The sequence below is a fragment of the Prionailurus bengalensis genome, chromosome B2, assembly GCF_016509475.1.
Source record: "Prionailurus bengalensis isolate Pbe53 chromosome B2, Fcat_Pben_1.1_paternal_pri, whole genome shotgun sequence".
In the NCBI taxonomy this organism is placed as follows: Eukaryota; Metazoa; Chordata; class Mammalia; order Carnivora; family Felidae; genus Prionailurus; species Prionailurus bengalensis.
The window spans coordinates 110,532,841-110,545,495 of record NC_057349.1 but is presented as its reverse complement, the minus strand read 5'-3'; the positions used below and the strand labels follow the sequence as shown (position 1 = coordinate 110,545,495).

Here is a 12,655-nt window from a genome sequence, read left to right as displayed (position 1 = left end):
GTAGGAGACTTCAACACCCCACTCACAACAATGGACAGATCATCTAATCAAAAAATCAACAAGGAAACATTGGCTTTGAATGACACATTGGACCAGATGGACTTAACAGATATATTCAGAATATTTCATCCTAAAGCAGCACAATATACATTCTTCTCCACTGCACATGGAACGTTCTCCAGAATAGACCATATACTCGGACACAAAACAGCCCTAAGTAAGTTCAAAAAGATCAAGATCATACCGTGCATATTTTCAGACCACAAGTTTATGAAATTCAAAATCAACCACAAGAAAAAATTTGGAAAGGTAACAAATACTTGAGACTGAAGAACATCCTACTAAAGAATGAATGGGCTAACCAAGAAGTTAAAGAGGAAATTAAAACGTACATGGAAGACAATGAAAATGATAACACCACAACCCAATACCTCTGGGACACAGCATAGGCGGTCATAAGAGGAAAGTATATAGTAATCCAGGCCTTCCTAAAGAAGGAAGAAAGATCCCAGAGACACAACCTAACCTTACACCTTAAGGAGTTGGAAAAAGAACAGCAAATAAAACCCAAAACCAGCAGAATACAAGAAATAACAAAGATTAGAGCATAAATTAATGCTATCGAAACCAAAAAAACAGTAGAACAGATCAATGAAACCAGAAGCTGGTTCCTTGAAAGAATTAACAAAATTGATAAACCACTAGCTAGTTTGATCAAGAAGAAAAAGGAAAGGACCCAAATAAATAAAATCAAGAATGAAAGAGGAGAGATCACAACCAACACAACAGAAATAAAAACAATAACAAGAGAATATTATGAGCAATTATATGCCAATAAAATGGGCAATCTGGAAGAAATGGACAAATTCCTAGAAACATATACACTACCAAAACTGAAAAGGAAGAAATAGAAAATTTTAACAGACCCATAACCAGTAAGGAAATCAAATTAGTAATCAAAAATCTGCCAAAAAACAAGAGTCCAGGGCCAGATGGCTTTCCAGGGGAATTCTACCAAACATTTAAGGAAGAGTTAACACCTACTTTCTTGAAGCTGTTCCAAAAAATAGAAATGGAAGGCAAACTTCCAAACTCTTTCTATGAAGCCAGCATTACCTTGATTCCAAAACCAGACAAAGATCCCACTAAAAAGAGAACTATAGACCAATTTCCCTGATGAACATGGATGCAAAAATCCTCAACAAGATATTAGCCAACTGGCTCCAACAATACATTAAAAAAAGTATTCACCACGACCAAGTGGGATTTATACCTGGGATGCAGGGCTGGTTCAATATCCGCAAAACAATCAATGTCATTCATCACATCAATAAAAGAAGGGACAAAGAACCATATGATCCTTTCAATATTGCAGAGAAAGCATTTGACAAATACAGCATCTTTTCTTGATAAAAACCCTCAAGAAAGTAGGGATAGAAGGATCATACCTCGAGATCATAAAAGCCATATATGAAAGACCCAACACTAATATTATCCTCAATGGGGAAAAACTGAGAGCTTTCCCCCTAAGGTCAGGAACAAGACAGGGATGTCCACTTTCACCACTGTTATTCAACATAGTATTGGAAGTCTTAGCCTCTGCAATCAGACAACACAAAAAAATAAAAGGCATCCAAATCGGCCAGGAGAAGGTCAAACTTTCACTCTTCGCAGATGACATGACACTCTCTATGGAAAACCCAAAAGATTCCACCAAAAAGCTGCTAGAATTGACCCATGAATTCAGCAAAGTTGCAGGATATAAAATCAACACACAGAAATTGGTTGCATTCCTATACACCAACAATGAAGGGACAGAAAGAGAAATCAAGGAATCGATCCCATTTACAGTTGCACAAAAAAACCCATAAAATACCTAGGAATAAATCTAACCAAAGAGGTGAAAAATCTACACACTGAAAACTATAGAAAGCTTATGAAAGAAATTGAAGAAGACTCAAAAAAAATGGAAGAATATTCCATGCTTCTGAATAGGAAGAACAAATATTGTTAAAATGTTGATACTACCCAAAGCAATCTACGTATTCAATGCAATCCCTATCAAAATAACACCAGCATTCTTCACAGAGCTAGAACAAATAATCCTAAAATTTGTATGGAACCAGAAAAGACCCCGAATAGCCAAAGGAATCTTGAAAAAGAAAACCAAAGCTGGAGGCATCACAATCCCAGACTTCAAGCTATACTACAAAGCTGTAACCATCAAGACCATATGGTACTGGCACAAGAGCAGACAATCAGATCAATGGAACAGAATAGAGAACCCGGAAATGGACACACAAACATATGGGCAACTAATCTTTGACAAAGCAGGAAAGAATATCCAGTGGAATAAAGACCATCTCTTCAGCAAGTGGTGCTGGGAAAACTGGACAGCAACATTCAGAAGAATGAACCTGGACAACTTTCTTACACCATACACAAAAATAAACTCAAAGTGGATCAAAGACCTCAATGTAAGACAGGAAGCCATCAAAATCCTCGAGGAAAAAGCAGGCAAAAACCTCTTTGATCTTGGATCAGCAGCAACTTCTTACTCAACACGTCTCCAGAGGCAAGGGAAACAAAAGCAAAAATGAACTACTGGACCTCATCAAAGTAAAAAGCTTCTGCACAGCAAAGGAAACAATCAGCAAAACTAAAAGACAACCAACAGAATGGGAGAAGATATTTGCAAATAACATATCGATAAAGGGTTAGTATCCAAAATCTATAAAGAACTGATCAAACTCAACATCCAGAAAACAAATAATCCAGTGAAGAATGGGCAAAAGACATGACTAGACACTTCTCCAAAGAAGACATCCAGATGGCCAACCGACACATGAAAAAATGTTCAATATCACTCATCATCAGGCAAATACAAATCAAAATCACAATGAGATACCACCTCACACCTGTCAAAATGGCTAACATTAACAACTCAGGGAACAAAAGATGTTGGCAAGGATGCAGAGAAAGAGGATCTCTTTTGCATCACTGGTGGGAATGCAAGCTGGTGCAGCCCTCTGGAAAACAGTATGGAGGTTCCTCAAAAAACTAAAAATAGAACTACCCTACAACCCAGCAATTGCACTACCAGGTATTTATCCAAGGGATACAGGTGTGCTGTTTCGAAGGGACACATGCACCCCCATGTTTATAGCAGCACTATCAACAATAGCCAAAGTATAGAAAGAGCCCAAGTGTGCATCGATGGATGAATGGATAAAGAAGGTGTGGTATGTATATGCAATGGAGTATTACTCAGTGATCAAAAAGAATGAAATCTTGCCATTTGCAACTACATGGATGGAACTAGAGGGTATTATGCTAAGTGAAATTAGTCAGAGAAAGACAAAAATCATATGACTTCACTTATATGAGGACTTTAAGAGACAAAACAGATGAACATAAGGGAAGGGAAACAAAAATAATATAAAAACAGGGACAGGGACAAAACAAAAGAGACTCATAAATATGGAGAACAAACTGGAGGGTTGTAGGAGGGGGGATGGGCTAAATGGGTAAGGGGCACTAAGGATTCTACTCCTGAAATCATTGTTGCACTATAGGCTAACTAATTTGGATGCAAATTTTAAAAAATAAAAAATGAAATAAAAAAAGAACCTTTATGAAAAATATACAATGTAGTTAATTAATTCAGTTGAGTAGTAAAACATGTCAGTATTTTTGCAAATAAAGGTTTTTTAATTTAAGCATAAACTTGCACATATTTGGGTTTTTTTAAATTATATGGCTAAGAATTTTAGAAACTTGTGGGCATTTCCAAAATTTTTTTTAAAAAGTTAGTATGTCAGGGCACCTGGGTGGAGCAGTTGGTTAAGCATCAGACTCTTGATTTCCACTCAGGACATGATCTCACAGTTGTGAGATTGAGCCCCGAATCAGACTTTGCACTGACAGCACAGTCTGCTTGGGATTCTCTCTCCCTCTCCCTTTGCCCCTCCCCACTAGCACATGCCCATTCATGCACACTCGCTCTCTGTCTCTCTCAAAATAAACAAAGATTTTAAAAATTAATATACTTGGGTGCCTGGGTGGCTCAATCGGTTAAGCATCCAACATCAGCTCAGGTCACAATCTCACAGTTCATGAGTTTAAGTCTTGCATCGGGCTGTGCTGATGGTTCAGAGCCTGAAGCCTGCTTCAGTTTCTGTGTCTCCCTCTCTCTCTGCCCCTTCCCTGCTCATACTCTGTCTCTCTCTCTCTCTCTCAAAAATAAACAAACATTTTTTAAACATTTTTTAATGTTTATTTATTTTGAGAGACAGAGTACAAGCAGGGGAGAGGCAGAGAGAGAGGGAGACACAGAATCCGGAGCAGGCTCTAGGCTCTCAGCTGTCAGCCCCATGTGGGGCTCAAACCCATGAAACCTGACATCATGACCTGAGCCAAAGTCAGATGCTTAACCAACTGAGCCACCCAAGCGCTCCAAAAATAAACAAACATTGAAATTAAAAAAAAAATAATATATCTATAGCAAATATACCTGAAATAAATTTCTTCACTTCCACAGATAGAATTTTATGTTCAAATTTTCAAAATAAGATTCAGAATGATTATACAATGATGACGAAAAATACTCTAAATAGCATTAATGAGTTTTTTCAGATTTTTGTTGTTTTTTGTTTTTGTAGACCTATATACACGTATGCGTATATACATCCGTGTGCATATGTGTACATTTCCTTCTCATCAGATGAGGTACTGAATCAAAGTGAACAGTTTTTGCTAAAAGGATCATCTAGGAATGTTTAATTCATCGTGGTTCCCAAATTAAGATTGCTAGATCCACTTTACAGTGTTATTAAAAACTATTTAAAGCATGTTAAGGACTACTTAATATTTCATCAATACATCATCCAATTGCTTATTAAAAAGTCTGTACATTTCCACTAACATGAGAGACACAATAACTTATTAAGATTAAACTCTTAACATGCCCTAGGAGCTGTGCTGAGCACATTAATCTCATTTAAAACATTGCTAATCACTCTAGGAAGTAGGTGCTATCATTATTCTTAATTTACTATAGGAAAATGGAGACTTGTTCAGGGTTTGCAATCTCAGAGGGATAACAGAATTCTCTCAGGTCTGTCTGCCTCAGACCCAGGCTCTTAACCACCATAGCATATTGCTTTATTTTGGCTAATTCAACAGTCAAAGAAAATAAAATATGTATTTTTCACATTCTTATTATTTCTTCAAATATTTGTTTTTCCTCTTTTGTGAACTATTTTCTACTATCATCCCTTATTTATTTTTTAATTTGAATACTAATGCTTTTCTTATTGTTTTGAGTTCTTTTATATTGTCTAAATAATTGGAAATATTTTGCTCAATTTTTATCTTTCATTTTATATAATGAATTCTTTCTTTTTTTTTTTTAATTTTTTTTCAACGTTTTTATTTATTTTTGGGACAGAGAGACACAGAGCATGAACGGGGGAGGGGCAGAGAGAGAGGGAGACACAGAATCGGAAACAGGCTCCAGGCTCTGAGCCATCAGCCCAGAGCCCGACGCGGGGCTCGAACTCCCGGACCGCGAGATCGTGACCTGGCTGAAGTCGGACGCTTAACCGACTGCGCCACCCAGGCGCCCCATGAATTCTTTCTTAAATAGTGAAATCTATAAATTTTTTCAGACTAGAACTTGTAAAAGAGTATCTGCATCAATTCCTTCATGTAATATTTCAGGAGAATCAAGGTTACACACTCAGATAATTGCTAATCTCTTAGTATAACATGGAAGGCAGCAGGTAAGAAAAATACTATATGAACATTATATACCAAATTAGATTGGAACTTTCAAAATTATTTACTTAAGTTTATTAATTATTTAATAATTATTTTTGAATTAGATCACTTTTTTTTCTTTTTTTAAGATTTACTCAGAATTAAGATGTGTGGCTATCTGGCTCAACTAAAACATAAAAAGGTCTAAAATAAGTATGCATACATATATAAACTATGCCGAATGACACAGAATATGCAGAGTTGTGGTATGTCTGCTTGACTTTTTTTTGTGTTAGCTAGATACAGGAAAATAAATACAACTTAGCACAAATCCACCGCGCTTTTCTTGGCTTTCTCTACTTCATTCCTATTTTGGAAAAAAATCTCGACCTTCATCCAAAGAGGTGGCCAAGGGTTGAATATTACATTGGTCTTACTACTAGTCCTGCCGTGAAAATAGAGTTTACTTTTTTTCTCTGCCAGATGAAAGTGAGAAGTAAATGATTGACAAAGTGATTCCCAAGGAGGAAATTCCAACATTTGCCAGTGCCAAAGATAATTTTTTTAAATTTCATGCTCTCCTCCAATTCGTTGTCTATAAGCATAAATGTTTATGATCTAGGATTCATTCTATCCCACACGACAGCATATGATTTGGCAAGGTTGCTTTATAGAAACCTGTGTTCATATGAAGGAAAAATAGGGTGACAAACGCAAAGTATGTTTCCAAACAACAGCAAAAAAATTGTCACACTCTTTACCCCTGTTTTTGCTTAGGAAAAAGAGATGGTGTGAGTCATTATGGAAAATAATCCCTCTTACTACTCCTATTTCCCCACATCCTCTCCCACACAACTCCAAACATACACACACACACACACACACACACACACACACACACACACCAAGAATTCAGCCCCCAAAATACAAGACGGACAGTTTTGTAGAGATGGGTTTATTTATAACAATGTAATATTAACATTTTCTGGAAAATACAGTAAACTGTAGAAAAGACAAATTCAAATAGGAGCAGTAAAGCATTTAAAAACACTTTTTATTTTTTATAATTATTTAATTAAACAGAAAACAGTGATAACAGAATCCATAGGAGCCAGATGTTAGTGGAAGATTAAAAACAAAAAAAAACTCTCTTGTAAAAAGTGACATTTTTTGTCTCTACACTAAATAGCCTCAAGTGTACCAAACTCTTTACATGGAAAAATGCTTCTCAACAGCAACCTTGGCAATATGTAAAGATGATCTTACATTGCCAAATGGGCTTTGAGCTGCTTCCTAATTTACTTTTTCCTCAGTTTGTTACTCGATGTTACACATATTAATATGCCATCCTAGGCTAATCTGACTCCAAAACTCTCATCATGCTTGTGTTTCAATCTTCCTATTCTTCTATTACACACCAAATTGATTGCAACCAACCACTTCTACTGTTAGGAGAAAAGCATACTATAGAAAATATGGCACTCATAACTAATATGCCTGAAACATGATAGTTTTCCAGTTGATAGTCGTGGAGCCAAAAGACTCTAAATTCAGGGTGTGTTTCAGCAACTATTCAGTAGAGACGGAACTACTCCTCATTAAGTTGTCTAGGCAACCATTTGGTGAAAAATCTGCAGTTAAATTTTTTCCTCTCGTTTTCTCTTTTTCTAGAAGTGACTATTTTCCCCTTGTTTTCCACTATCCATTCCTCCTCACATTTCTCTTTATACATTATCTTAGGCACTTATTCTCCTCTTTCTTTTTTTTTCTTATTCTTCTACTAATTATCCAAACTTTCTTTCCCTTGGAAAAGAGATCAAAACAAACACTTGCCTTTAAAGTTGGCCTATCAACTACCATCTGGTTATTATTTTGTTCCTTTTTAGAAAATCAACTGTAGATCTTTCGTAAAAGTGGAAATTCTGCTCACTTATGCTACCAGAGCATGGTAGAGTGCCAGCTTATTAAAATGCGGGAAGTGTCAGTGCAGAGACAACAGTGGTTCAGACTACTTTCCACATCCGCCTTCTTTCTTTTAAGGCTGAGGGCATTTGAAGTGCTATTTCTTAAGCAACACCAAAAACAAACAAAGGGTGAAGAAACTTTGATTTGAGGAAAGATTGCTTTTGTTAGCAGATTGCTAGCTAGGATGAGTTAGATTGGTAAGAAATAGATCATATGTTCTGGGAGGGGGAATATGGGAATGCTGAGCGGTCATTCGTATGGACTGAGGTTTCTTACAGCATCTGGATGTGGGTCTCTGATGTGGAGCTCTTTTTGACAGATTCAGCTAGTTTTGATTTGCTGCCACCCATTTCTCATGTGACTAAGAAGAGAGCATAATATTTTCATTTATATAATTTAAAATAAAGGTGTTTGCTAGCTTTCATCGTACTGCTTCACTACTCAAAACAACAAGCAAAACCACCTCTTTTCAGTGTTGCTATTGCCTACAGGGTAGGGTCCAGGTGCCTCAGCCTGCCTTTGCCAAGTCTCTAGAATCTGAATCTCATTTCCAATCTTATTTCCCAAGTGTCTCACTACTCTCTGCACCTCAGTGTCAACCACACCAGCCCACTTATCTCCAAATACGCCATGTGCATTTCTGCCTTCTCTCAGCCTTCGTTCACATTTGAAATGCTCTTTACATCCCACCAACTGTATTGTCTATTATTTGCAGCTGGGCCAGCAGTAGATACTCTGAAAAGAGCATCTAGAAAGGCAGCCACTGTGGTCTCCCCTCCTGTCTTTTCTGACCATTATTGCCAAAGACCTCAAATTCGAGAGCCATCTAAGAATAAGGACCACACGAGGTGAGGGGTAATAGATTATGTCAAGGGATAAAGTCTTAAGAAAGGGAGAGTAATGTCCTTATGGTCACTGGCCACTCAGATAAGGTGGTTCCTTACTAAGTGTGAGACGGTGTTTCAGGACATAGGTAAGTCAGACATGTATCAGTGGAGAGTTGCCAATTTCCATATCTTGAAGAAACAGTGACGGGGGAGGGACAACAGCTTTAGAAAGGCACTCAATTTAATTAAATTGAGTAATTCAAAGTTTTATATAATATTACTTGTTATGGAATCTCTGATCATCTTTTCATTTAATACTGCAAATTTATATTATCACTCATTTGTTGAAGATGCAGTTGTGAAGACTGGACACACAATGTCCAGTCTGCCTCCTCTTACCTGGAAAACTGAAAGAGCCAGAAATAAAATTAAAAACAAACAAAACAAAATATCAATTTGTTTTCAAGTTAAAAGTGTACATTCCACTATTGCTGATAGCCAATTTTATTTTCTCAAAGCAGCTCTTAAAATGTGCCTGAAAATAAGAAACTAACAGAGTTAGGTAAGATTTAGAGGCCTTCTAAATAACTTCATTCTACATGTAAGAAAACCAAAGTTCCAAGAAATAAAGACTGCTTGTATTTGAAAAGAACCTGTGAATGAAAAAGAACCTCTCTTTCTTTCTTTTTTGGATTTTCTGTCACTCTTGGTGACAGAATCATCCAAACCACTGGGCCTCATTTTCTGCTAATTAAGTGAAGTAACTACTAAGCTATCTCCTTGGGGTCTATAGCCTCTGATGAAACAGACTCCCTTCCCCCCCACGCCAACACAGGCTCACATTATCTCCTGACCAACCACCTAAACATCCATTGCTGTAAGAAAGCAGGCGTCCTCACTGGCAGAGTGGGACCGTTCATTTTGTCAGTTACCAATGGGGGGGACAAACATCTGGGGAGGGGACCCAAAGCCATCTTGGCTGTGGGGGGAAAGGGGAAGACTGGTAGGAAGATGGTAACTATGGAGGGCAGGCTGGAGCTAGGAAGAAGGTAGGCTTCTGTGAAGTTGCCCCAGAACCTTGGTGCAAAAGCAGCAGCATCTCAGCATGTAGTGCTCAGCAGAGGAAGTTAGCGTCTCTTGTTCTATTTAAGGGCATGGGTTTCAAAAACCCCAGCCATGATAGGAAGCATCAAAAGAAGAAACTAATCCCCATACCTAGACCAAAACCACCAAAGAGAGGCAATGTGGCTCGGGGACAGCCTGCAGGCAGCGGCATCTATGGAAGTAAGAAAACCCCAAAGCAAAGGAAAAAGGAGAAAGGAGTTCAGGGCTCAATTCTGAGGCTGCTGAGTATTCTTTAAACAGACTTTGTTTTAAAATCTTGCCTTTAAGCACACCCTCAACTTCAATCATTATCTTAAACTTTTTACTGGCCTGTGCCTCAGTTTCTTCAGCTGTGAAATGGGGACAGTAATGCCTACATCAGCATTATGAGAATTAAGAGGGTGTGCGTGGGTAAGGCACTTAGAACAGCACTCGGCGTATAGTTCACACTGTGTTTGCTCTCCTTTGGAAAGGTGATACAAGTTAGTGGTTAAAAGCACAGATTCTGGATTCAACCTGCTTTGGTTTGAAACTTGGCTTTGCCATTTACTAGTATGGTCTTGGGCAAGGATTTGTCTGGCCTGTTTTTTTCATATGTTGTGCTGTTAAGAGAATTAAGTAAACCAACACACATAAAGCCCTGGTAAAAGTCTTTAACGTATATTGAGTGTTAGCTATTAATGCATATTAAGCGTTGTCTCTCCCTTCCCTTCCCTGCTCACCCACATGTGGCCTATCACTGAATCTGGAAATTGGGTCCAGTGACAGCACTCCAGAGATATCAAGAAGCTGTACTCAGGGCCTCTTACCTCCAGCAGGGACTTTGCCATGACTATCTGGCCAACACCCCCTTTGTGCATGCAAGTTTCCCACACAACGTGCAAGGGAATTTATGGGAAAAGTTTTCCCTATTTCCCTTTCTGCCTTCAGGAGACCAGGAATAATCACTTAGTTAACCCACATTATATTTTCATGAGACTCATCTTCCTCCTAAGTGGAGGGGAAACTCTGAAGTGATAGAAGATATTTTCAATTAAATCGAGAATAAAGCCACACATTCATATACCATTTACTTGCGCTCAAGCTGCCAGGGGCTTTTCAAAGTCTCAAAGTCACAATTGAAAATAGCACTTTTAACTTTAAAAACATCAAAGGCCAATTCTAATCTAAGACTGTAGAGAATTCAGAGCTGTTTTTAACTTGATTTTAATGAATAAGACATTTGTGCATAACCATCTTAAATTAAAAAAAAAAAAAGAAAGTTGCCCGTTATACAGAAAAAAGAACTCTTTGTTACATGGAAGAAAAAGTTGCAGCCTTTGTATTTCTAAGAAGTGTATTTTTAAGATGTATTAGAGCACCCTCTTTTGGTATCTAAGAACATAGGATATCCTAAAAATTCAATAATCAGAGATTAGCACATTTTCTTAAACCCATAATTTCCTTTCTAAACTCAGAAAAATTGTTTGAAATAGTTATTTTTGTTTTCTGCTGTTGTTTTATTTTTTTGCAATAATCCTGAACACACACATAGCATAATTGCTAAAACAAACAAATCAAAACAAAACAAGTTGGAAACCTCAGGAAAACATTAAATGTGACAGACGTGAAATCAGTAAGAAACGTGATGCCAGCACCACCTAGTGTCGATTTTGAGCAATTGTTGCATGTAAAAAGAAAATTTACCCAAAGGAATACAATTTAGGTTGAATTTAGGTCAAAATTCTGAAACCAAATTCACATCTATTGACTGATATCCCCCTTATTTTTTCTATTGTTCTCCACAGTCTTTATAATATCAAATGAAGAAATATTTTAAAAGTGAATTTTTTTTACACGAATAGAAATCCAATTTAGGTGCAAATGTAATTATAAAACTGGAATATTCGAATGTCTAATGTCTCTAAATCACCACGAAATCCTTCCAAGAGCTCTAAAAGTAAATTCCATACGCTCAAAGGTGGGGCAAGACTTTTTTTTCTCATCTTACTCTGAGAAGAATTGTTCCCCGAGGCCTCTGTAGTGATGCCTGTCCAGGGCTTCAGGGACTCCTCTGCCATCAGTGCTGCCAGATATTATTCAGCCTCTGAAACATACCTACATGGAACAAAGGAGATCATTTCACTTGCCTGTGAGGCCCTACCTTTAAGATATTCACAGTTAGTTCATGACAGATCACATTTATGATTCCCACAGAATATCAGTGTGCCCTTTCCATTATAGGCAGCCCCAGGACAAATGTGAAATGCGTCAAGTTTGGGTGTGGTGCGTCTCTCTTCAGTTCAGCCTGTCCCCCCTTTGCATCATTTCCAGGGCACTACTTCCCTCCCCAAAGAGCCATAGGCGCCTCACTATTTTCCATTCCTTAGAGTCCTGCAAGCGAATGGCAAATTAAATGGCAATTGCACTTGTCATATAAAATCTTTTTTGTGATAAAATATAAATGAATAAAGGAGGGAGTGAATAAATAAATGCCAAGCAAATAAATAAAATTCCTTCTGCTAAGGCATAAATGCCTCATGAGGGCTATATACAACTTTTTAAAAATTTTTTAGGAATCCTGAGTGGAATTCTGTTTTGAGCAGAGGGTCTTTTGGTGCAAGAGAGGCAGTGCACATCCTGACTCTGAGAGCCTCATCCTGGGTCACTCTTCCCTTTCACACTTTCACACTTTCTTACTTGTGTGAATTCCCAAAGGTACTCCCTGAATCCATTTTCTTCATCTGCAAAATGAGAAACATTAACAACTATTTTGTATGATTATTATTATGAAACTTCAGAGGGATCTACTATGGTACTTAGTAATCACCAGTCACTCAAAGTATGACTATATAATTATTATTACTATTATCATTATTATGTATACATATTATTATCATTATTCCTATTGGTATGTGCTCAATAAGAAATCCTCCCTAGAATTTTAACAAGGAGCAACAATACCTTTCCAGCCTTTTGCTTGAGCCAATGTTTCCACTTTTAAACAGCTTCAGATTTTC

General features: G+C 37.5%; 1 long non-coding RNA gene across 1 annotated transcript; it reads right to left on the bottom strand.

Annotated features, from left to right (window-relative positions):
- Positions 1–6,327: 6,327 nt before the first annotated feature.
- On the bottom strand, positions 6,328–12,156 carry LOC122489939. The gene is made up of 2 exons (XR_006299047.1): positions 9,267–12,156; positions 6,328–8,018 (listed from the first exon to the last, which is right to left on the bottom strand). It is a non-coding gene; the product is annotated as an uncharacterized LOC122489939 (long non-coding RNA).
- Positions 12,157–12,655: the final 499 nt, after the last annotated feature.